Source organism: Callorhinus ursinus, unplaced genomic scaffold (assembly GCF_003265705.2).
Source record: "Callorhinus ursinus isolate GAN/ISIS: 27379988/994484 unplaced genomic scaffold, GSC_fseal_2.0 scaffold2, whole genome shotgun sequence".
NCBI classification, from domain to species: domain Eukaryota; kingdom Metazoa; phylum Chordata; class Mammalia; order Carnivora; family Otariidae; genus Callorhinus; species Callorhinus ursinus.
The window spans coordinates 65,875,636-65,903,066 of record NW_027397064.1 but is presented as its reverse complement, the minus strand read 5'-3'; the positions used below and the strand labels follow the sequence as shown (position 1 = coordinate 65,903,066).

At 37.7% G+C, this 27,431-nt stretch overlaps 1 protein-coding gene across 12 annotated transcripts in view; it reads right to left on the bottom strand.

The window, feature by feature from the left end:
• The window catches only part of FIGN (fidgetin, microtubule severing factor), a 138,239-nt gene that overhangs the window by 37,854 nt on the left and 72,954 nt on the right, over nt 1-27,431 (bottom strand). For 6 of the 12 annotated variants that reach the window (XR_012375419.1, XM_073883247.1, XM_073883243.1 and 3 more), the window contains one exon: nt 5,346-5,504. The exons of 4 other annotated variants lie outside the window; for them this stretch is intronic. The gene's annotated coding sequence lies outside the window, so the exon portion shown is untranslated. The remainder of the gene's footprint in view (nt 1-5,345; nt 5,505-27,431) is intronic. 2 more of the 12 variants (XM_073883252.1, XM_073883282.1) reach the window with 1 other exon arrangement.

Genomic DNA, 27,431 nt, shown 5'->3' with positions numbered 1-27,431 from the left:
ACATTCCCCTGTACTTGCATTTTAATGCTCATTTTATCTTCCTGTCTCATCTGTATCACCTGCTAGACTAATCTGTTTGAGCCCAGGAATCCATACCATTGGAAGAGGTCAGGGACCTAGTCTGTCTTGTTCGTACCTATATGTCCAGTGATAGAGTATCTATTTAAAGTAGGTACTATATTTGTTCTATAGATGTATTTATCTATATCTTTATACATAAATCTAGATATTTATCTACATCTTAAATCTAGATATTTATCTATATCTTTCTGTATCTAGAAAGATTTGCTTCATGAAGGCCCTACTATACTCTATATATCTAATACTTAAAATATTTAAAACATTATAAATTATTTTGGAAGTCATAAACGGAACCAAAAAATGTTAAAATATGTTCTTTCTTTCTGCCCTTATAGTTCTACCTTCATAAACGTCTGGAGAGCTGGGCTCAAATTTAGCATTTTCTATCTCTGGGTCATCAGAGCTCTTCCAGAATAGGAGAGGCTGACCTGTGACTGGCTTTTCTTTTTGCTCACAATCATCTCACTGCCTAAGCAGCTTAACATGCATGCTGTAGAAGGTTCCATCCATTGCCTGCCAGTCCCCCACCTCCAACCAGCTGCCTCTCGGCCTCCACTTGGGTCCAGAAGTACACACATTGAGGACACTTTCCACCTGGGGGAGGACAGACCTGGTGAAGAGCCCTGCATGGGTCCTAGAAGTGGACTCGGAATTCCAAGTGTCTGGAACATGGTCTACAAGGAGGGCATGGATTCGAAGTTGAAACATCCTCATGGCCCTTGGACTCTAGCCTCACAATAGGGAATATGAGAGACTTGGAAGAGGGCAAGACCGGACCTTCTAAAACATGGTGCCCTTTTCATCTGGGGCAAAGATGGTTGTAGTGACTTGTATCAAATAATTTAGGGGTCTCCAAAATTAAAAGAAATATTGTTTATGTGTCTTTTCCAATAGAAGATACTATGTTAGGATCCAAAAGACATACATTTTAGTACTAGCTCCCTCGTCACTATTACAGTAGTCTTGGGCTTAAGACCAGTCCCTGAATTTAAAATTCCTCACTAGTCAACCCCACACAATTGTTATAAATGCCAATTGGCATAATGTATGCAATGAACAAATTACTATTACAAAGCCAATAATTGGCAGAATTGGGGCCAGAATTTAAGTTTATTCTTCTTATTCTAGTAGCTTTGTTACTCTTTTTACTCAAATCTTCTATTATTTCCACACATTGGCTTTGGTATATCTTGTAGGCCAACACTGAGCAAGATATATTTCAGATAAAAAATAATCCTTCCACCTTCACCTCCAGAGCTCTTTTTTTCTTTTAATTTTTATTTATTTATTTGAGAGAGAGATAGCACAGAGGGAGAGGGAGAGGGAGAAGCAGACTCCCCGCCGAGCAGAGAGCGTGGGGCTCAATCCCAGGACCCCGAGATCACGACCTGAGCCAAAGGCAGATGCCCAACCGACTGAGCCACCCAGGCGCCCCCACCTCCAGAGCTCTTGAACAAGTTACTCTCTTAACTAGGGTCGTCCATTTCCACTGTCACGGGTACTCACCTCTGAGAAGGAGAAAGTATAACCAATAAGTATGATTCTAGACCTTTCCACAATTTTTGGACCTCTTACTAACTTCTACCCATAAAATATCTATGGTCATTTTGGGTTAGAGCCTGCCAATTGGTATATACTTTATAGAATGCAGAAAACAGTAGAGTCTCAGAGAAGAAATTAATGATGTAGAATTTGCTACAGGATGTAATACTTGCATTTATTGAAAGAAAGAAAGTAAATAGAGTATTTTAGATATTTTACCAAAATTATTTTTACACAGTTTACAATATTTTATTCACTCTTCTTACCAAGAACTACCCTTAAAAAAATCATAATTGGCCACAATAAGGACCTTTAATTCTTAACTGTTAATTCTGCTGAAATGTCAGTATTGTCATACTCTGATCACAGTGGATTGAATCTTGGCATATATTTGAATTGTTCCAGGTCTGAACCCCTAGACTTCCAGTAACTAGTCAAGGGACCTGAGGCAAATGACTTAGCCCTCCTATGTCTCAGTGTTCCTACCTTTGAAATGGGGATAATATGGGAATGCAAGCTGGTGCAGCCACTCTGGAAAACAGTATGGAGATTCCTCAAAAAGTTGAAAATAGAGCTATCTTATGACCCAGCAATTGCACTACTAGGTACTTACCCCAAAGAAACAAATGTAGTGATCAGAAGGGGGCACCTGCCCCTCCAATGTTTATAGCAGCAATGTCCACAATAGCCAAACTATGGAAAGAGCCCAGATATCCCTCAACAGATGAATGGATATGGAAGATGTGTAATGAATATATGTATAATGGAATATTACTCAGCCATCAAAAAAGGGGAAATCTTGCCATTTGCAATGATGCGGATGGAACTAGAGGGTATTATGCTAAGTGAAATAAGTCAGTCAGAGAAAGACAATTATCTCACTCATATGTGGAATTTAAGAAACAAAACAGAGGATCATAGGGGAAGAGAGGGAAAAATAAAACAAGACAAAATAAGAGAGGGAGACAAACCGTAAGAGACATTGGAAACAAACTGAGGTTGCTGGAGGGGAGGTGGTTGGGGAGATGGGGGAACTGGCTGACGGGCGTTAAGGAGGGCACCTGATGTAAAGAGCACTGGGTGTTATACAAGACTGAGGAATCCCTGAACTCTACCTCTGAAACTAATAATACATTATATGTTGATTGAATTTAAATTAAAAAAATAAAAAACAAAAAAAATGAAATGGAGATAATAATAATTTCCTTGGAAAGGTTGTTCTGAGGGTGAGAATGAGAAGATGGAAGGAAAGCGACGAGAACGTTATGTTGCTTTCCAGGAACTATCGTTGCCAGAGTTCTTTGATATTCCAAGGGACAGAACTAAAGAGAAATAATGAGAAGTTAGTGGTAGATAGATTTCAGAAGCGTGATAAAAAATGCCCTTTGATCTTTCTGCTACTAATTTATGATTAGGAGAATTAAATTCCTTTTTCTGGCCCTGCCAATAACTTACTGTGTTACTTTTAATAAAAATAACTTTCGCAAGCAGCTAGAGTTAAGTTCTCAAACTGTGCAAAGAAAATTCAGCCAAGGGGCGCCTGGGTGGCTCAGCCAGTTGGGTGTCTGCCTTCGGCTCAGGTCATGACCCCAGGGTCCTGGGATCAAGTCCCGCATCGGGCTCCCTGCTCGGCGGGAAGCCTGCTTCTCCCTCTCCCGCCCCGCTGCTTGTGTTCCCTCTCTCACTGGGTCTCTCTCTGTCACATAAATAAATAAAATCTTTTTTTAAAAAAAAAGAAAATTCAGACTTCAGGTAATCTAGCTCTTCCTCTCTTACCCTGTGTTCAGTCAAGCATAGTCTTAGTTAATCCTTTAAAACACTAACATCTGATCCTTCTTCATTCCCATGCTATTGCTTTAGGTCAACCTTGTCCCTTTTCAGCCGGGTCTCTCCGGTTCTTATTTGTATATATGTATTTGAGGCTTACTTTTAAAAAAAGAAACTTTCCCTGGTTTTAAAATGCAAGCTTATTTAAAAATATGGAAACTACATAAATAAAAAGTGACCATTATCTATAATCATGTAGCAATGACTTCCATTAAAGCTACTTTTTACTTTTAAAAGTTTTCATTTTCCTTTGAGTATTTTAAAATTTACTTGGAATTTTTCTCTGTAGTTCTAGTTTCTATATTGTTGACAGCATGCTGTACACACTACTAACTTTAAGGGATATACTACACTTTCTCCTACCTTATGTCTTTATATACGCTGTTCTTTCTACTTGTAATGCCCTTCCCTACCCTATATTATTCTTTCCTTCTTGGCAGTCCCACTAAACTGCGAGGTCCTTGAGGTCAGTTATCTCTTCAGTACTTATCATTGGTGTGTGTGTGTGTGTGTGTGTGTGTGTGTGTGTGTGTGTGTGAACATCTTATGAACTTGTGTGATGCTACAGTGTGTTTTTCTATCAAAATTGTATGTGATAAGTGAATATGATTGTTCTTTTGCACAGTGTTCAGTGACCAGAATGATGTCTGATTCTTAGTTACACATAGCTATGCAAGAAAATGTTTTGGGAACTTAAAAGGAAGATGTATAACTTTCCTATGGTAAATTTCTATTAAGAATCATTTAGCCACTTATAGCGTTTGTTTCTGTGTTCATCTCTTTCACTAGGCAAAGACTGTCTTATTCATTTTATGTTTCCAGCATTTCCCACTGTACTTCGCAGAGTATGTGCTCCATCAATAAGAAAGGAAAAATTAAATAAGCAAAAATGTCAAATTAGTGATAAAACCAGACCAACTAAATTCTTATGAAACACAGAGAGTCACTATTTACGTAAATAGTACCTATTTTTTTTGTAAAATCAGAATAATATATATTTTCTCTTAGTACTTACTATATGTATGCTTAATATCAAATGCACTTGATGATTATAATATTCATTAATACAGTCCTCAGAAAATCTAACAAATAAAATAAGACTTCATTATGGGTGCTAGATCCATCATGCATCATAGGTGCAAGACCTATGGGTGCTACTGAATAAGACTTAACAGGTAATAAGACTGTGATAAAATGTTTAATCCTTATATTTAAATGTTATGTTTAAAAACTTTGGATAGGTAACCAAATATCAGGAACAAGCATTATAAATATGCTTTTAAATTTCTTTTGAAGTCACATCACTTGCATTCTATTTGTGAAACTCTCGTAACAGAGTTTATGCCATGAGTGGTCCAAATGATACTTGATAACTAATGGTTAGAGGGCACAGACTGATATTTAAGATGTGAGGCTGCACCATGGTAACTTTGATCTGTTATTTTATATTACGGATAACCAGATATGACATTTTTTAAAAAGGTCTAGATAACTCAAGAAAAGGAACGGCTTCATTGCACCAGTGGGAACTGCTCCTTAGCATAGCTTAAAAAACAGATAAATGGATAGAGAGACAGAGAGAAAGAGAAAGAGAGAGAGATGAGAGATAAGGTTTCTTTTTTTTTTTTGGAGGGGATGCTTTTGAGAAAAGAGTCGTGCCCTGCACTCGGTAATAAATCTTAAAGAGAGTAGTAGGTACTTCAAAAATCAGTTGTGTAGCTTGCTCTTAAAATGATGACACAGTCCATTCATTGTGGTTAAAATCCGTTCTGGGTTGCTTGAGAATACAGTTTGCCCTTTTTACAAGTTTGACTGTTACTGTACATTTTCTCTTTTGTGTAAGGTCACTTAGATTAAACTGTTTGCTACAATACTACTTCTCAAACTACGCGTACCTGCTTTCCAAGGGTGATATTATAATGAAGGTGGTAGGAACAAGCCGCTGCACAACGAACTGTAGTCAGGAGACATCTGTATAGGTATAGATGCTTAGGGCACATGTATTTCCCACGTTTTTCCAAATGCAATCCTAGGGATATATGTAAAACTTGTATCTGGGGGAAAGTAAGCATGAAATAGAATTTGCCAAGTAAAGCACAGGAAAATTTTTTATTAATGAGGTACTAAAAAAACAAAGCAAAATAAAAAAAATCTTAATTATAAATAAAAAAGAATATTAAACATCATTTATTCATTCTATCAATAAAGATTATTGAGGACCTACTTGTGCCAGGCACTCTTCACTATTTGCAAATAAAATGGAGAGAAATTAAAGTGAAAGTAGAAACATAACGAACCAGTGGCAATCACAAACTCAAAGCTGACAATTGAAACATGCTTGGCTCTCGGGGACTTGGCAGGAGGACTACGTATTCTCAACTTCCGTCTCCTGAACAGGTTAACGTTCTTCCTGGGGTTTTCAAATCTTTCCTCGCAAACCTAATTCTGACAGTTCTTAACTTTGCCCAACCAATTAAGCCATGCGAACACCTCCTATGATAACAAAGAAAATCAAACTGGAGAAAACACCTTCAGTGCTGACTTCCGGCATCTATGATTTGATGGCAGCACATGTCTTCTGAGTGCCTCTCACTAAGAAGAGATAATGCATATGAAGGTAGTCAAAATTGTGGGCTCAGTCATATCAAAATGTGATTTATGCCAAAATGGATCTGGGAATGTCAACAACTGCAGAAGAAATGACAAGTTTTAAATTCCTCAAAAGAGTGAATTCAGTAATGATTTAACTTTTTTTTTTTTTTTTTTTTGGCTACTGCAGTGTGGAGCACAGTCCTTTCCTGCAAAGCTGTAAAATTTTTATTTTTCCTTGAGCAAGCCTTGGGAACCTAATAAAATGTTGTAAGTCTATTGAGCAGCACATATCTTAGTGTTGTTACCCTCCTGGCATATTTTTGGCATGATATGACTTCTGCCATTAAAAAAAAAATTAAATTGAAGTGCCACTGACAGAATTTCAAGTAAACAAAGCATCAACTGAAAGCACAGGGCCTCCATGTGCTGGGAGCTCCAACAGCCAGTCATCTGCAAATGGACAACTTTAATTCGATTCCTGGCACCATTGGCCGTGCTGAGAATTCTCCTATCTCTTCACACCAGGGGTTTGCTCTTTTAAGCATTGCTCCCTGAAGGGAAGGAAAAACTAGAGAGAGAGGATTTCCAATGACCCTGCACAGATGAATGGATATGTCAATGGTGAATATTGGTTCAGCTTTGAAACAGAGAATCCTGCAGTGGTCCCTCTTCTCCAGCCCTTCTCCACTAGTGTGAGTGTTGCCAAAGACTTGTGCGAGCAGGAATCCTTAAAAGATTAGGGCAGGGAATGAGAAAGTGAAAGCACAAACAGAAAAAAAAAAAAAAAAGACAAAATGCTTTTTAAAAATTAATGGTAGTTTAAATGTTTGGGAAATTCAATTCTCAAGAGATGAGTAAAAAGAGTATCCACACTTGTGTTAGTGAAGCTTTACATTTCGACCTTGAGACTTTGAAAGGAAATTCCAAAACACTAATTGCTCATAGAGTCAATTAGTAATCTGGTGTCCATCTGACAGGTCTTGAGGAACAATTAGTTCCTGAATTGAGCACTAAGCACTTTGAATCGTATTCTTTTCCTTGCCAGTGTTATAATGAAAGTGCACACACACACGCACACACACACACACAGAGTAAAAAAGAGGAAGAAACATCAATTCCATTTCGTTTGGGAGATAAGCATTTCAGTTACTAATCTTGCAACTGGGTAGATGTAAAAATTCTGCCCGAATAACTACTGAGCAGGCATTTATTTTCACGTGCTTTATGGTTAGTTTTCACTCAGCTATCAATCAATCAATTATGCTGTGACATGATGTAATTTCCTAATCATACTAATATTCATGCTTTTATCACTATCAAACCTAGAGCACATACATTTCAATGAGACAGAAGTCTAATTATTTAAATATGTTAGAGCATATTACATCTCCAAGGCTGTATCCTTTATGAGTTTTTCTCCACTAAAAGAAATCTAATTTAATTGCAAAGAGAAAAGTATATTAAACAGCATTTTACCCTTTCAGTAAGCAAAACTGATTTTTTTTTTTTACAGATCCCTGTAAGTACAGAATTTTTTATGGGCCCTTATTTAAAGTTAATGCTTTTTTTTTTGCTTGCTAATAAAAGTAGAATAATAGAATTCATCATAAAAAAGAAATGATAATCATACGCAAGGTGAAAAAGAAAATAAAAATATTTTCTTTTTCAATGCTCTTGAACTGAAAAAAGTATATTAAAGACTAACTAGGAATTGCTTTATATCTCCAAAATATGATTTTGCATTATCTCCTATGACTGGCTTAGTTCTCAGGGTGTTTTTTCTACTTAAAATGGTTCATACTGAAAAATAGCACTTGAATCATTTCAATGTTAATGTGACAGGTGCCAGAAAAAGGTTTTAAACTTTTTCAGGCAAGACCACTTGCCCTGATGCATTTGTTACAATCTATAATTACAGGCTCTATTGTGCAGATTACTTTGGCAATAAATCTCCTACCCAGTATAAGTTACACATGGCAAACATATACTGTGTTCCCTCAGATCTTTGTAAGGAAAAAAATTCAGACTCAGTTGCTACAATAATCACTTCCTACACTGCTCTGAGGCCAACAGTCCGCTAAAACCCTGGCTATAGCTCCTCGGATACATTGTTTTAAAAACACAATTTGTTTTAATGTACATTTTAAAGATACTCCTGAAAAGTCCATTACTCTCTCAGTGGGGAATGAGCACAGATACATTGAAACCAAACAGGAAAAAGTTACACCATGAACAAAACAACAAAAATCCCAAAGGCATTATTTTTCAAGTACGAAATCAATTATTTTTCAACCAGTAAAAGTTGTCTCTTCTAAATTTCTCAGGGAGGACTAAATGCACTGGGGATTCCTTTTGTACTTTACCTACGTAGTTTATTGCTCTTCACCTGACGTTCTAATATTTTAGTTTTTTGTGAGCATAAATAGATACATACATGAATATTGTAGGCATGAAGTTAGGTTAATTAACACATTTTCAAACAATTCTTACTGTATTCTTCTTCTTCTTCCTCTTCTTTTCCTCCTTCTTCTTCTTATCCAAGTGTTGTCTTTAGTGTTAACAATAACTACTCTGCTGAAAAGCTATTTCATATGAAACTACAGATATGTACACACACTTGTACACGTGTAAAGGAAGGGCTTCCTGCAAGAAGTTTCATATTACCTTTACATTTACTTCTAAAATAAAAAGCTTTTGGAGAAAACTTCCATGTGCTTTAGAATTAGCATATCATTATAAAATAGTAAACTGCCTTTTAATTATGAAAAATCAATATGTTTAATCAAGTTAACAAGTGCAGGACATATTGAACTGAAAAAATCCACAACTTTGAACTAAGGAACAAGAATGCAAGAATTAAGAAGAAGATTTGGTCTGTTCCTAATCATTATTGTGAAAACCTGCACCAGCTAGCTACTCATTGTACCATTTCTTTCAACAGCGCACCTCCTCCTGCCACCCTACCTCTCTAATATATATAGTTACGTGTGTGTCTACACATGTGTTTCTACAATTAAGTTAGGTTGTTTTTATTTTATACATTTCTGTTCAAGAAACAATCATTTGTAACAACTGACTTTAAATATGCTTTATACTTTTAAGAGTCCGTACTTAAAAAGCAATTTGATTCATTTCTCTGGAAATGAACTTTTTATGGGAGCAACATCTCAGAGTTAGATAACAAATCAAGACTTACTCACTTGAAAAAAAAAAAAATCCGACAGTTTGGATCGTATGCCAGGTCTTCGAACTATATTTAGTTACACAAAAGACAGGGTTAACAAAAACACACCTGAGCAGAACAGCAGTGTCATCTTATGCTAAAGAAAAGAAGCCAAAAAAGCTGAAAATCCCTCCACATGTCCTTGATCAAATATTTAGAATAAAACTGGTGTATATGAGTCCTGGCCCTTTGAACCTCAAGTTTCCTAAACAGTGATAAATATCAGGGATCCCCAAAGAGTCTCTTCCTTGTCCCTTAACAGACTGTTTGGCATCAAGTGCTCAGTGGGCTGGAAACCCACAGCCAGCCAGGGAGGGACAGCACAGACGGAACCATGTTTACTCTGTCAGGGACAGCTCATTGGGATGACACCAACTCTTCACATTAAACCTGCTAAGCAGGGCTTTACCCAAAGGGCTTCCCGAAACTGGAAGCGTTCACCAGTGAAAGGCTGCTGTAGCTGCTTACACAATGCATGTTAATTACGAACTCTCTGAAAAGGGATTTTCCCCAAACTTCGTTTTGAAAAGCTAGGATTGTGCAGTTTAAAGTTATTTAAAGAGAGTGTCGACAGTAACTTCATCATCCTATTTTTATATTTGACTTATTTCAGAGTCAGGGATTACTAAAGGAGAATTTCAGAAATCAATGGAAAAATGAACAGCCAAAGCTTCAATTTCCTATCACTGAATCACAGAGCTCGAAGGGACTTTGAAGGCCATTCGTTCAGCCCCTGCCTCTTACACTTGAGGCGGGGGGAGGCCCAGAGCTCTTATGTCTCAGTAGCAGCAGCACCAGAATGAGAACCAAGAACTCCTGCACCAGTCTGGGGAGCTTTCCATTATCCAATCCTGGCTGCTTTATACATGTCCAGAAAATTAAAAATCCATATGCTAGAACGTAATCATAATTTCAGAGATAGTCCTCCAGAGGCAAAGGAGGTGGAGAACTGATGAGGAAAAAAGACAGTATTGCAATGGCAGTAAATCCCATGGGGGGAGCCCTTACAGATAAATCAGACTTAGTGGGTACAAAATACTCTTCTTAGAATCATACCACCACCTGTGTTGGTAACAAGTAGGGATGAGCTTATCCTTCATTTTCCGCTTACTTAAAGTCTAGTAAAGAAGTCTGGGGTCCATGTGTTTATAGAACCTATGTTCTTTAGACCACTCAGCCTCCAAAGATTTCCAGCAGAATTCAGGGTTATGCATTATGATGCATTTCAGTAATAAAGAACACGTGTCCCTCAAAACAGTTGTGCTATAATCATATACCAACCTAACTGGATAGACTCATTTGGCTGTCATTTTAGGTAAAAGAAATATTCTTCTTCTGTCACTTTAGAATATTCTGGCTTAGGTCATTTGTGCATGGCTGAGTCATGACTCCCAGCATGTAAAATACTCATTGAGAATTTGTCTTCTGAAAGTACATTTCCTCTTTAACCATCATGGTATAGTTTCACACACTGTTAGGCTAGGCTGATGCTAATGACTAGCACCTTAGTAATCCAACAGAAGTAATGACTGCTTCCCAAAAGCTTCTGGAAATACTTGCAGAGCCAGTGGGACAGTGACAACAATGCTAGATTTAGGAGAAAACAAGTCTGGGCAATTAGTCTCAGCTCAAGTAATTAGTTGTGTTCACTTAGCCCTTTGATCATTTGTTTTCTCATCTACAAATGGAGTTAGATTAGACGATCCCTAAGGCCTCCTTTATTTCTACAATGTTATACTAAGAAACTAATTCTAGGGACTAGAGAAATGGGAAGGTGGGAGAGTATGCCTTGTCTAAGACAACCTAAAATGTATAAAACGCTATGGGTACTCAGAGGAAGGAACACCTTCTGTCAGGACTCTAACTTCTCAAAGACAAGTACTGAATATAAGTCATCTCTCTGTCACTACTAGCTGACGCAGTTCTTAGTCCATGGTAGCTCCTTACTAATTATATATCAGATGAATAAATAAATCCAAGTCTTGTAGGATGGAAAAGTGGAATGGCATTCCAGATAGACGTAACACTATACGTAAAGGCTTTACAGATATGAAAGGTTATGGTATGTTCAAGAAAAGACGTGTACTTAGATCATGAGGACTGTGGTATAATAATGGTCAGAAGTTGGCTTCCATTCAAGAAGGGCCCTAGCATTAGCAACCAAGAACACCTTACGTCTAAGCAGAATGGGGACAACATCCTCCCTTTTGGATACTAGGCAGTAGCATGCAAAGAAAAAATATACAAACACATAAAGAATACATCAACAGAGCCAAAATATTCCAAATAAAGTGGAGTTGCTAGAAGGAGCATAGCAAGGATTAAATTAACAAGGAGAAGGGAATAGGGTTATCATGCTTCCTGGGCAGGATTCTCCACCTCTCCTGTCACATTCTCACCCCCAAGCCCTGGGTGATAGTCATGGTGAGCAGAGGAGTCCTTTGGCTCCTTGACACTGAGCTGCTGCACGCCCCCCATCTTATTCTTGCTTCCCCACATTCCAGCAGGTGTGAGGGCAGGTGTCTAACACAGTTCCCTTGTTTGGGAAATGACACAAGGTCATCCTGTAGAAACAATGTTTTGAGGTAAAGCTGGTTATAGTTATAAGAAAACAGGCCTTAACCATAAGTGCTTCCTAACTAGTCTCCTCTGATGAATCTTCTTTAATAACGAAACGTGAGGAGAGATTCTAAAAGCCAATTAACATCTGAGAATAATTCAGACTTAGAGAACACAGTTGTAACTAATTATACAAGGAAGTAAATGAGTGGGCCCCAAGAACAAATCTATAATTACAATACTAGTCACCATATACAGTACAACAAACTTTAAAATTAAATGTAAAATGTAAACAACACTAAATTTATTAGTATAGTAATTCACAGAAATCATTAGTTGATCATTAAGTAATCTCCCTGGTTACTACCCTTATCTCTGGTGGTCTGCAACTTTATGGAAATATCTTGAGGTGCAAAACTCACTTATATAGTGTCAGCTTTGGGGGGAGAAATTATTTTAAAATCTTAAAATAACATTTTTTTTCTCCAGTTGCTATGTTCTTTTGTATAAAAAAAACTAATAGATTATGTTAATATAATCTTTTGGAGTGACTTCCCAGTCATTTATAGAGAAAAGTTGGCCATTACTAAAAGGGGAAGCATTTATAGTTATGCTGTTTTTCCTCATCCAAATATTATGTGTTTCATTTAGGAATAAAATGGGACATTCCTGCATTTTATGCTTTTAGATATTGTTTCAAAAAGAAAATATACTACTGTGATGTCACCAGCCCACAAGTTAGAATGTCTTCCAAGAGTCCCTTTAGTAGATCAGGAATATCTTCTCATAGAAGTATCATTTTAGTTGTGTTGGTTATTTTTTCAGGTAAGTCCACAGAATGATCTATTAAATACCTTACATAAAAATATCAAGATCTACTCTAAGCTTGTTCACATTAAGGCACTATCTGCATGGAATATGAGGTCTGAGTTATAATTACATATGCTTAAAAAACATGGGCTGGGGCCCGATCCTCAACATCTACTTAAGAAAAGGTGTATAACCAGGTCAGTCATTCTCTAATTTCTATAAATTGGAGCACAAAAGTTCCTTGTACATGTGAGACGATCCTCCCAACTTCTAACTGTAAGAATAAGTCATTAGGAAATCCAGAGCATGGATTATATTTGCATATTTAATTTGATCACTATCATGTAGCAATTTCCAGTACAAATTAAGGATGAAAATTATTGTTTTTCCTTACTCCTGTTCTTAAGAGAATTAAAATAAATACATAATTTGGGATATATAGCTTTTGGTACATGGATGGAAAATTTCCTTTTCTGGTTGTTGAAATTTTGCTGTACTGTCAAATCAAGAGCAATATAAATCGAATAAATAAATGTACACAAAAATCTACAACTGTATTATAGGACTAACTTAACATAGCTATTATATAAAGAAATGCCTTTGTTCTATTGCATCCTCTTTTTGTTAAGTAAAATTAAAATTACTCAAGTATTGTGATGTGTGTTTTAAAGGCATAAGCCATTGTTTCCATGTTACTTATAACAGAAACTCTATAATAAAGCTTTAGGAGTATTATGCATTTCGTTGAAAACATACACTGAGGTAATAAGCTAAAAAGATAGGGGCTCATAACGAACATTTTACTTTTCAAGCCATGGAAGTCCTGGCATATCCAAAATTTTACGATGATAAATCCAAACACTTCACCTCATTTCATTTTTTTTTTACAAAAACACAGCTGTAACATGTTCCACTGACATGACAATAAAGTCAAAGTAGTAAGAAAACAGACTTTGTTATTGTTCTTTAAGGATTAGCCTGTATATGCCCCTCTCGGCCAAATAAACCCTTCATTATAAACATTAGGTCAGTTACTGTACCATCCTGTGGAAACAGGATAAACAGGGACCGCCACCATCTCTGTTGACAATACATTGGTCTCACATTAATTTGATTGAAGGTGGCTTGCCAACACATCTCACTTTCCCCATTTGAGAGCACTCAGATAAGAAAACACCGTGATGTTTAGCAGATAGGCCTGGTGACACAATAGAGCGCAACTCATTGAAGAAGTGTAATTATAGTGATTACTTCAGAAAAGAGAGCAGATACACTGATGGGAAGAAGTAAACATTGCCACAATTACAGGAGCACGGGCTCCCTTTTGGTACGGATATAGGCATCCCAGACAAGAACAACTAGCAGTAAGAACACAGAAAGCTTTGCAACTTAACAACATAAAAGCACGTAAGGTTACAAAATGGCATAAGCCAATTTGCCAAAGTGCTGGAACAAAGGGCCCTGTCTGTTTTGGGTAAATTCAGTATATCAAATAGATGAGCCAAACAGAGAAGGCTTCCTCCTACAATTAAAACTAAGTACAAACATCAGGAAAGTTTGCCCCCCCCCCCAGGAATGTAATCTGCAGATGCTTTTTAAAGCTGTTATTTTGACGGCTGTGAAAAAGAAACAATGTGGGTATCTAGTTCTCCCAGGTAACAGTCCCATGAGACCAGCTGTAGAGACAGGGAGGCTTCATTCTGTGCCATTCACTGGGCATATACAGAATCTACCGGCATCAAAGTACCCAAGAATCATATCATAATCTCACAAAAATAGGGAAAAACTTCACTTCTCCCCAGTCCACTGGATTAGAGATTCAAGAAGAAAAACAGAGCTTGCAAAAGGGCCCAGAGCTCAGCTAGCATAACCTTGCCTGCCATTTCTGAAGAAACAGAGACTTCCAGAGGTTTGCAGCCTGGCCTCAGATTGCACAGCAAATTATTGAAAACAGGACTAGAACCTAAGTCTCCCAACCAGCTCTGTGTTTTCCACCACATTCAAACCATTTTTCAGTAACGAGTCTTACAAAATAAGAACTGTTTAAATACATTTGCACTGTAAAAATTACAAAATACTTCGAAAGCATTTGAGTCATCTTATTTGATTGTCACCAGATCTCTGTGAGGTCCCTAGAGATATTTTTATGTCAGATATGTATGGACCTATATATGGATACATATAAAAAGAGACAGAGGGCGCCTGGGTGGCTCAGATGGTTAAGCGTCTGCCTTCGGCTCAGGTCATGATCCTGGAGTCCCGGGATCGAGTCCTGCGTCGGGCTCCCTGCTCCTTGGGAGCCTGCTTCTCCCTCTGCCTCTCTCTCTCTCTCTCTCTCTCTCTCTCTCTGTCTTTCATGAATAAATAAATAAAAAATAAAAATCTTAAAAAAAAGAGAGAGACAGAGTGGAAGAGAGACAGAGAGAAAGAATGTAGTAGCTCAAGAGACAGAGGGTAAGAGAGGGATAAATGAGTGAGTGAAAAAGCCAAAGAAACTGTCAGAGAGACACACACAGATACCCCCTCCCCCCACCCCAGGCACTGGCACTGGCACGGGCAGGCAGAAAGGGAGAGACAGTGGGGGCTTAAAGTATTTGCCGAAGGACCAAGAGCGGCACCTTAAGCTCGGTATTGAAATCCAAATCCCTGTGCTCCTTCTACAAACATTAATGAAGGCTCCGAACCATCAGATACAGAGGTGAATTAGACTACAACTTCTTAATTTTATTTTTCGTTGTATTTCTTTAATTTTGTCCCCCACCCCCCCAACTCCGAATAGGATGATTAGAATGGAATGGGTATAATATTTTTAATAGAATCAAAGCAGTGGTGATTGTCTACATGGTTGAAAAAGTAACTTTTCTTTGTAAACAGCTAAGTCCTGCCTTGGGAAATAACATACCAAGAGAAACTTACCTTTCTGCTCTCATTAGGGATTTAATGACTTTTACAACTGGGGTTCTTAACCTGGGATTCATAGATGCATTTGATTGTAGCTGTAAACCCTTGATACTGTATGCAAAATTTAGAGCATATGGGCATTTTCTAGACAGAGGGTCCATCTGATTCTCAGAGGCCTCTCACTTAGAAACATTATAAATTTGTGGAAGGATTAATGACAATATGTACTTTTTTTTTGTACATCAAAATTTAACTATCAGAATGAACTGGACAAAATAACTCATTTCAGAAAACCAGTGGTAATCTACAGTGCTCTCAAACCCTGTAAGGTTTTTTTTTTTTTTGAGTTTAACAGCAAACTATTTCTCCATTCTTTTTGCTCTAGCCACTTTTAACATGGACCTCTATGAAAAGGATGTGAGAAAGTGAATTTCATTTTAAAAGGACCATGGCCCAATTCATAACTAACCTTATTATGTTTGGGATGGTTTGGTAGTAACACCAAATTAGTAGGCTTTTTCTTTTTTTTATAAAGCAAATCCTATATAAAAATATACTGTATTTATTTTACTCATGGGCTGTGCTATTCATCAACATTGGAACAAACTTTTTTTTTTTAAAGATTTATTTATTTTAGAGAGAAAGAGAGTGCAGAGGGATGGATTAGGGGAGAGGGAAAGAGAGACTCTCAAGCAGACTCCCCGCTGAGCCTGGAGCCCAGTGCAGGGCTCGATCTCACAATCCTGAGATCATGACCTGAGCCGAAATCAAGAGTCAGACGCTTAAGCAACTGAGCCACCAGGTGCCCCCGGAACAAACTTTTTGAAGCTAGACCAAAGGCTATCATCTCATATGTCAATACCTGTAAAGTTGCCAGCATTGTTTTCTTCCAAATTAAAGCAGAATTGTAAAAAGGACTCATCTGTAATGCTAAGTAAGGTACAACACTATCAGGGTCATGGGGATAAGCCAGGGACAAAGAATTAGAAGACGAATACTGGTAGCTGGTTTCCAAAATGGCCTCCAATCAACCACACTTCCCACCTTTCTTCAGTCACCTCCAACAGTGAATTGTCAGATCCTGGCTCCCTTTCCACAACAAAATACCACAGAAGCAACACTGGGCCAGTTGTAGATGTAAGCTTTTACACTTTGGGGGGCCCAATCTTTAATGTAAGAAGTAGCCATTCTCGTGAAGAGGCCACATGGAGAGGCCACAGTGAGAGGATGAGGCTCTCAGACTAATGTAGAGAGAAGCCCAGCCGGTCAGTGTCTCAGCTGCACGTGAGTTTCCCACAGTCCCACCAAGGTACCAGACATCTGAGTGACCATACCGAACATTCCAACACATGTCATCATGATGGCAGCCTCAGCCAATATCACCTTCTGACGGTGAAGAACCGCTTATCTGTGCCAGTCATCTCCCATGATCAGGAGAAATAACAAATTGTTATTGTTTTAAACCAAGTTTTGAGGTGATTTGTGAAGCAGCAATCACCAAAACTAAGGTAACACGGCATAAATACTGAGTTTACACGAGGAAATTTAGAAGATGATAAAGTATAAGTAACTGAAGTTTATCTCTGTTGAGCATGAAAGAAAAACCATTTATTAAGTACTAACTAGGGGCGCCTGGGTGGCTCAGTCCTTAAGCGTCTGCCTTCGGCTCAGGTCATGATCCCAGGGTCCTGGGATCGAGTCCCACATCGGGCTCCTTGCTCAGTGAGGAGCCTGCTTCTCCCTCTCCCTCTGCTGCTCCCCCTGCTTGTGCTCTCTCTCTGACAAATAAATAAAAATCTTTAAAGAAAAAAAAAAGTACTAACTAAACTGCCCACCACTTATCTCATTAAACCTCATTACTACAGTGACAAAGAGAGTATAACATTACTGAGTAACATTATTCCAAGGTCGCATAGCTAGAAAGTGAAAGTGCCAGAAATTGAACACAGATTTTATTCCACAGCCTCGATGATCGACTCATTCTATTACAGTGGGCAGGTTGAGGAGAGGGAAGAGAGAAGAGAAGGGAGGAAGACTGACACACAGAGAGAGGCATGGCATTTAATTACCGGTGACAGAAACCCTTCTTATGCATAATCCACCCTTTTAAAAATAGGAAGATGGTCCATTAATTTAACCTTGGTTACCAACAGATTGTCATAATTCCCGATACCTATATTGCAGCTGCAATGTCTTGTAATATAATAGGCGCTTGGGGACACAAAGATTTACTTGATTCTATATTAAAATGACCCCAAATGATGTACGTACATCAGTTATATACATGTTCCTCTTTCTGATTTTTATATATTTTGCTTCCCTCTTGCTGTGAGGCTGTCTGTCTCTTGTCTCTAGGAGGCATGGAAAACTTGACAACCAAGTTACATGATCTTTGTGAAGAAAGAACATAGCTTCAAAGTGAGAGTTTGCAGGACTTTCCAAGGAATGAAGTGCATGTGCCTCCTCACATAAAGCTCAGTGTCTGGGATAGCTGGGTAAGTAAATCCTAGATGAAGAAGTCTTTAGTTAGGTACTGACTTCCTTGCAACATTGTGACAGGAACTAAAGGCATAGTTTCTGTTCTGAAGAGCTCTCTGCCCGCCCGGTGGACAGGCTGGTAGTTTTCAAATTGGGCTCAGTGGGAACGAGGGGTGTGCACCAATCCAACAAAAGATGTTTTACAGATACTGCAATTAAGTATTTTCTGACAAGTGCTAAAGACTGAAAACTATCCTTTCATTGCTTTCATCCATTTTATAGTTCGGGTTCTGAGTCTGACTTGGTTTGAAAACAAAAAAATTCTACTATGGGAACACTTGAGAAAATCAGTGCTTTGGGAGATGCACTGTGCAACGAAGAGGATGGGTGATGGAGCCATGGGGTTGCCCGGCTCAGGGACCTTCAATATTGGCCGATTTTTGTTTTCTATATGCAATAAAAAATGTAATGCTTTTAAAAAATGAGAGCTAACCTTTACCCGAGAAAGGTTACATTGCTGATACTCTGCTGGTGGCCACTGTCTAACTCAAACACCTATAATACTGGCATTGCCTAGGAACTCAGTTTCGTCTATTTGGGAGGCAAAAGACTTTTTTTTTTTTTTAAGATTTTATTTATCTATTTGAGAGAGAGAGAATGAGAGACAGAGCACAAGAGGGAAGAGGGTCAGAGGGAGAAGCAGACTCCCCGCTGAGCAGGGAGCCCGATATGGGACTCGATCCCGGGACTCCAGGATCATGACCTGAGCCGAAGGCAGTCGCTTAACCAACTGAGCCACCCAGGCGCCCGACAAAAGACCTTTGATAGCAAGTCATTAGAGTGTTGGCAAACGTATTTCTGCTGTACAACACCAGGCCATGTTGTTGTTAGTGGGAAAATATTCAGTCGGCGAGGGCTGCCCAAGAAGTTTCTAAAATGCCAATTGTAAAGGACTTAATTCAAGCAAAACTTATACCTAGTAATAATTGCTTCTTTCAAAGTGAACTCAGGGTACTCACTGATCAAAATGTATACAGCTATCCTTTAAGGACATCCACAATTACTGTTGTCATGCCTCTAGTTAGGCAGTTCAAATTGCTGAAAACTTTGGTAATGACTACTTGGCTGTATTTGAATGAAGGTCATTTGCCCCTCCATTCACAGCTCATACAGTGCCTTTTGTACACATATCTCGGGGTCCTTTACAAAGAACACTAATCAAGACACAAAATAACATTGTGGCAAATAATCTTGTCACAAATTCCATTACACAGTAAAAGCTAAATAAAAAATAACAGCTTTTCTGCCTATATTTAAAAATTTATATCACTTAGTGTCAAGCAATTCAGAGAAGAGAATTCTACAAAGAAGAGGAAAGTGACAGGAGGAGATCCATTAACTCACACACACACACACACACACACACGCACGCATGCACATTCACATACACTTCCACCAAATAAAAGTGTTAAGAATAAACCTGCAAAATTAGCAATTAGGGATAGGATTTTCTACATTGTTAACATTTTTTTTACCAAAAAATTAGATAAATTGATAAGCTGACTACTCTGAAATTACTCTGGGCAAATATATTCTCTGAAATTTGACAATAACATACTATCTCAATTTCAATGTTTACACAGTTAAAATTCCTGTTGAACCTAGCTAGCTTATGGCCTGCTAAACAAGTTTAGGTGCTTTTGCTTGTTTAAGAAGAAAAGTATGAATTATTCCCATCCCCATCTCTTGGGCCTGACAAACACCCTTTGAAATTCCATAACCGTCTAATCCATAATTTCTCAAAAATGTCTGTATTTGCTGAGTAATTTTCAGTGGTTCTCAAACTCAATTCTAATTATCATTCCTATTTTATAGGTTAAGAAAACTAGAAGTTGCAGGAAATGAGTGACATTAGCAAAATAGCGCATGTAGGAACTGGCCAATTACTATAGCACAAAGAACACTAATTGATTTTGCCTGAGACAAATATTTTGATCAATTCTTTTTCCTTCTCACGAAGGCCCACTCCATTTAGTCTCTCACATATAATTCATAGGTATTAATTTGAAGGGAGCACTTAAAAAACATTACCTAGCTCATCATAACCTTAATAAATATTAGATAATTACATATATAAGTGACCTCGAAGAACTCACAAAGACCTAAATTCATTCACACTGCCTGTCTTCCTACATGCCCTCTCAAACATACCCACACCCACTTTGCTTTAATAAATATGTGTGTCCTGTGCCATCATGCTTTCTTTTGAAAACATTGAGGTGGTGAGCGCTAACAGAAAAAGATAGATTTTCATGTTTACTCACTCCCATTCTTTTATTCAGTTAGCATTTAAAGTTTGTCTAATGCACACAGTCTAGCATCATAGTAATTAAGAGGCAAAGTCTGGAGGCAGATGTCCAGAGTTTGGATTTTAATCATATGACATCTGGCAATTTAATTCACCAGTGTGGGCCTCAGTTTTCTCATCTGTAAAGTGGCACCTACCTCATAGGATTGATGTGAAGATTAAATGAGCTAATCCATGTAATGCGCTGAGAACGACTTGTACATAATACGCACTTGATAAATGTTAACTGTTTATGTCACATTCCAGGCCCTGTGCTAGACACTGGAGATGCAGTGGTAAATAAAAATAGGCACAGTCCATAGACTTGATAAATATTCAGTCTAGTTTTTGAGCTTTATGCACTATTTCCTCTTACTAAGATATATTATAAGGTTGTTATATGACAACAAAAAGACTTTATCAATGAGGGAAAACTGAAAAAAAAAATCGAAGCTTTATATATTACTGCTTCTAGTATAGATAAAATTGTGTGGCAATAACATTATCAATTTTTCCAGGACAAAATTATGTTTTCAGCATATTTTGTGATTTATTGATTACCTTAAAACATCAGTATTAATATTTTAAAATATCATTGCTAATGTTTTATATCAGAAAGTTACCTATTTTAAGTTTGCGATTTTAAAATATTTATGTAACCTTAGTTTATTCAGAGCAATACATTCCCCTTACCAATGAATCTCGGTCCATAAGATGGAAGACAGTGCAAAATGAAAAATGGATTTTATGCAAAAGAAATGTACTTTTCAGGAGGTTTTCTTTTTCTTTTTTTTTTTTTTTTTTACTATTTATTTTAGGAACGTTTTTATGGATACTTTTCTTTTTTCTTTTTCTTTTGTTCTGAAAATCACAGAAAGGCAACAGGATATTCTGAAGGTCTATGTCCGATGTTGCCTAAACGATCTATGGTGTGGACTTAAGTTTGCATAAATGTCTCACTAATCTGGAGCCAAGAGCTAATATGAATATAAAAAGAATCTGAAAGCTACAGTGTCCACAGGTCTCATTTTGAGTAGGTAAGAGTCTTGACCTATGAATAATCTTGAGGATTGGAAAAAGGAGCTTTCCCATTTAATTTCATTAACTGTTGATCTTATTCCCACCTCCTATCACTGATTTCGTTCCATTTCCAGAACTATCATAGAGATCACATTACTGAATCCTGGAGACAGGATGTTGCACATCTAATATATTGTATAATCACTGGTGTTTGAATGGAGAGTGTATCGGGATGATCAAAAGTGCCTGTAAAATTGTAATTGTTTATAGCCAAGGGCCTCATGTTATTTGGCTTTAATTTTGGCACAGTACTTAGCACCAATCGGGTTAAGAAAAGATACATTATTGACAAAGATGGTGACAATCTCCTGATTGTCTTACTCATCCTCAAGAGCACTAATGCTGGACTCTATGTAACTATTTGTTGAGGGTAGTTGGGACTTTGACCCACTTTCAATCTCAGTAATATGAACTGGGGTGTAACTCAATGCTGTATGTAACTTCCAAGCACCAAGCGCATGATCATAAAATGGATTAGGATTGCTTCATAAAGAGAAAATAAATACAAGGGAACAGACCTTCATTTGTTTGAGTCTCTGTGATTTGTTATTTTTCATAAGCCCTTACACTTAATCATTTTACCTAAAAAAATACAAAGAAAAGAGAGAAGTGGGGGTATTTTATCAATTTCTAAAAATAGAAGAATCCAATCAGGAGACTGATAAATTTTGGAGGACACTGAAGCCTGAGATTAGAAGTTGGACCAGGGGTTTCTAATGAGAGCTTTACCAGCTCTGTTATCTTAAGACTTCATTCTAGAACATACTGTGTTAAAAATATATGTATGTATTTGCACACATACACACACACACAGTGCATATTCAAGAGACTTTTTGTTCTTCTCTAAGAACTGGTTTTCAACTAGAAAATATGGTATCTCAGGCCATGACCCTTTACAAGCTGAAGTAGCCAACACTTGGCAAATCATGACCTGGATACAGTTGGCGGCCCAAATGGCTCCTACACATTTATTTAACAAACCTCATATGTATTAAGTACCAATCGTTGACAGATTCCAGAGATATAGAAATAAAATATATAGGACCTCATAGTCCAATGTCGGAAACAAGTTTACAATTATTAGATAATGTAGTACAAGGTGTAACAAAAATAGATGGCAATAGCTTTACATCTTGTGATATGTTGTCAGTTGAGTCTGAAAATACAGAATACACAGTTTGGAAACATCACACACACCATATTCCCTCCATGTTCCTAGCCTCCACCATCAAGTTCTGCCACTACCTTTTGTCACTAATCATTTCCTCCTCACTGAAAAGGTAATCACATTATTCTGACTCATGACTGATAAATTCATTGTGATATATTGTATTGGCAAGTCTGATACATTCCAGACTCTTGAGGCTGATGCTATCTTTTTCCCACATAAAAGCTTTGTTTCTCACAGAGAAATATATGGTTTAAGCTCTAATGTTTATGTCTCCTATAATGATACATTTGTTGCAGTACTCTACACACATACACACAGACACACACAGACACACACACACACACTGAGATCTACACTTGCGAAGGTTCCACTAATATCCTGGAGTACTTACAGAGTAAGTGACCTGAGCTAGGGAGGCTTTCACTGCTTCTTCAACACCTTTTATAATAATTCTTTCAACAGTGTCAAATTAGATTGAGGTTAAGAAAGCTGTTTTGGATCAAATGACTCAGATTAGGAATAAGTAGTTTTCCTTCTGCAAATAATCAGATACATAAGTAGTGTTAGCAACAAAATATATCTCTCCAAGATTATTCACGTACAAAATAAATAAATCTGTAAGATTATTAATTAATTAATATTACCCACAGGTTGCTCTCACCCTTAGAGATATCCAGAGATGAAGTTTTTCTTGATGCTGACAAATGATCACCTTATACTGTTTACTGGAGATCAAGAGTTCTAAATATCCAGAAGCTTTAGGGCAAGCTCTGTGACATGCTACTCTAAGTCAGAACTAGATTAGAAATGAAACCTGGGTTATAATGAAGCAGTGAGAAAATTAGGAAGGTATCCCATAACACTTGAAAGGCTAAACTTATGCTTAGAATGAATCCAGTCCCCAGTTGTAGACAACCAAGTCAGGCCCCACCCTTAGAGGGGTTCATCAAGCCAAATTTCTGTTGTGTGCCAACCCTGAGATGATTAGATTGCTTCTACCTGCCCAGTAAGAAAAACTGGGACACCAGATCTGGCATGGCAGTTGGGTTAGAAACCTACTGAGGAGTCAGAAGCTAAGCTACCAAATGATTAAAATTGCTTCTCACGGGCATTATTTTCCAGTGTTTCATCAATAAGGAAGCAGGTGCCTCTGTACTATTTCACAGGGTGGGAATGCTTTCTGGAGTTAGATTGTCAAGAGCTGCTTTTTAAAATAGCAATACTCTTATCATAGTAAAACTTGCCTGCTGAGTCAAAAGGAAAGTTGGCCTCATCTGCCTCTAGAGCCCAGGAAGAATTTAAAATGTAAAGATGCCTGGCATGATTCCAGCTGTTGGCTACCACGGATACTTTTAAATATCTACTCTTTTATTGATCTGAAAGTATATGGATAAGCAGGTATACACTATAAATGGAAAACATAAAGAAGGCCATCTTTAAAAGTCCAGTCGACTAAAAGCAAACATTAAGAAATCTGTCCTTTTCTTCTGTCCACCCAAAGAATCTGGTTTCACTAGACCCCATGACAAGAGAAACACGCGCGTGCGCGCGCGCACACACACAAATGAGTGCCAAGGCATATCTCATTTCTTATAATGATGAAAGAAGAGAGAGTTCCAGAAAAGAAATAACATTTCCAATGAGGATATGAAATCTAATGCTATTTTGATATCAAGACTACCTTTCTCTAATCCCCACTGATTTTTATTCAGCTCAATTTGAAGCTATCATAGAACTCTGTTTTAGGAATCCTCCTCACTCTCAGCAAATTTAATTAGGAGGGATGATACAGTGGTCTGTAATGACAAATGACTAGCCTGAAAACATAAACTTGATAAATCCCAATGGAATCTTTTAGCACGCAATGCATAGAATGTGTCAGAAGAGGCATATGCTTGTGTGATGTTGGGGTATGTTAAGGATCTGAGCGTCAGACAGATGGGTCTACGTGTGTGTGCGCCTGTGCGTGTGTTTAGGTGGGGTTCTCCCAAAGTTATCTGAGTAAAGGTGAAAAGTCAAGAATTTTCTAAGAATTATATAATAGTTACATAAGACAAAGCAGAAGCCTAGTGCAATTAAGAGAAGCCTATATGTAAACAGCAACGAGTTCTTTCACTTGACCAGACTATGGGGATAAGAGGAAGGTGGAGTTCCCTATGAGACATATTTAGTAGGTCATGCCAGATAGTGTGGAAAATAAGGAGAATTCTTTACACTTCAGGAAAAAAAAGATTTCACAAATACATAATAGAATATATGGTACACAGTGTACTCAACCTAATGTTCCAAAAACTGTAGGTATGTATAATAATTCTGTGATTTGGAAGCTAAAGAATGAAGTGAAAACTGCAGTTAGAGCTCACTTTCCCAGGTTTAATATAAAACTTACAACCTGGGAGGAACAACACTATTTGCCCATTCCAGGTGTTCCCTGAGAGGCAACGAACTGTAGGAGGTACTAAAGAAAACAGGGAAGGACTAGAAAAACCACCACCATCAAAACCTTAAAAAAAAAAAAAAATCCTAGTATTCTCTTTCTTGGGAGGGATAATTTGTCCTTTGGAAAACGGATATTAGGGTAGTCTTAAGAACCCATTGCTCATGGTCCATAAGTTATTCCTTACAAAGTAGAACTCTCTAGGCATCGCACAGGGGCATTTGGGGGATGTCTGCCTCCTTATAGGGGGACTGAGTGATAGGACCTAGGCTGTGGAAAATCCCAAGGGTCCGGCCTCCAGGGCACCTGGGCACACTGATTGTCCCTTCCTGGAAACATCTCCCCTTTCTCTCTCACTGGTTCTGACATGTCATCGGTGAGAAGAGAGTGAAGCAACTCTTACTTAGGTGATCAGTTCTTTCATGCCTAAATTTCATTATTCTGTGAGTGTTCTTGCATGTTCATCCAACAAATGGTTTCACAGCCAGGAAGGAGTCAAAGCAGCCACACCACCTATACCCACCAATGAATCCTCCCCTGTACCTGACCAAGTTCATAAGTTTCTTCTTTTCTCTACTACATATCCACACATTCTATGGTAATTATGCAAAAAAGAAAAAAAAAAGGAATCTGCAGAAGGAATGATAAGTTCAATGGATTTATTCAAAAACCCACATTAGCCTTTTGGAAACAATTTGAGATACAAGATGATAAAAATCAGAACAGAACAAACTAAGCAGAAATATTTTGGGAAAGACCCCCTCTTCTATTGTCATAGCTACCATTTCTTCAACAATTTGAGTTGAACTAATCTAATTAACCACAATTGCCAACCTAAATTTCTAGGAAATTCTGTCCTTGGGAACCCAAAGCATTCTCTAAATGCATTACCAATGTATTTTTACGTGTGACATTAAACTAGATGCTCTTCTGAATTGGAAGATGTGATCCAGAAGGTCTTGTGCAAAGAGAGGCTTCAAGTAGCCTAAGAATGCAACTAGGTTTTCTCCAGATGTTGAATGAAACCTTATATTTAATCTAATGAATACTCATGTCTTGAGTTATTCCCAGAATGACATTTAAGTGGTCTGCAATATTTTGGTCAGTTTATGAAAAGGTAGATATCAACTGGTTTCTGAGAGAGCAAAAAGAATAGGCTGACTTTTTAAAAGCATATCTTACAATGGTAGTTTGTTTTCATTTGTTGGGTAGCAAAAATCCCCTAAATTAGCAGAGATTGTCAGTGAAACACCCAGTATGCCTGACAACTGTGCATAGTACGAAAACTCAATGTCAGTCATGTTATCAAAACCCCAAGATAAAAAATAAGCTTCAGAACTCATAAATTCAATTGTTGATGTACTAATGAACAAGAAAATTACCAATAAAGGGGGCACTATATTGTAATATTCAGTAATATTGGAGGATTAAGCGCAAAGTAACTTACCACGATACTGATCTTATTGTATAACAGAGTCAACTCTCTCTTTAGAGATTTATCAGTTTTCTCCAGGCCTCTGCATAGCCTAAATGGTTCTGTAGTGCTATATTATTCCAAACTTTCCTAATAGTATTCAATGCAGTGTAATGTAATTTAGGCGTGAAAGAATTGATGTACCTAGTAAGAGTTGCTTCACTCTCTTCTCACTGATGGTATCTGATCTAATAGGTGGAGAAATGTGCTGAATTGTCACAGCATACATTTCAATGAGAAAAATCACTACAGCATAGAAATATTTATGGAAGTGCTGACAACATATCAATTAATAATGCTGCAAGATACAAAGAGAGAATATTCTCTCCTTTACAAGTTGAGAAAGAGCCAAGTCAAGTCAAGACTTAATTTCATGCAGCCTCTCATACTGCAACACAGCAAATAATTTCACCTCTGATGGACTCGGCAGACCTGACTGAGATTTTGCTAATAGCCGGAGTGAAAATGAGCAACGAGATAAACCATGTCCTGTGTGCTCCTGTCTACGTAAACCAGAAAAGTAGTGGAGGATAGTAGTGGATACAAGGCATCTCTAACTTAGGAAGAAAACCTACGAACCTGGAGAAGTAGGTACCTCTGAGGCGGGATACCACAGAGCCGGCAGGGGAGCAGACCTATTTTCACTGTCTACTTCTCTGTCCGTCGTCTTCTTCTTCAGCCGTGCATGTCTATTAACTACTTAAAAAATACGCTTTTTTAAGGAGTGGCTGGAGAACAGATGAAGAATAGGTACATCATGGAAGAATAAACTAGCAGGCTATTGAAGAACTGTTGTGATTTCAAATGTCAGTAAAAAAGACAGTTTATTCTGTGGCCTACAGACAAAGTGATTTATGCGCTATAACAGAGATGGTATGTATAATGACTAAACATGACTTGATAAAACCC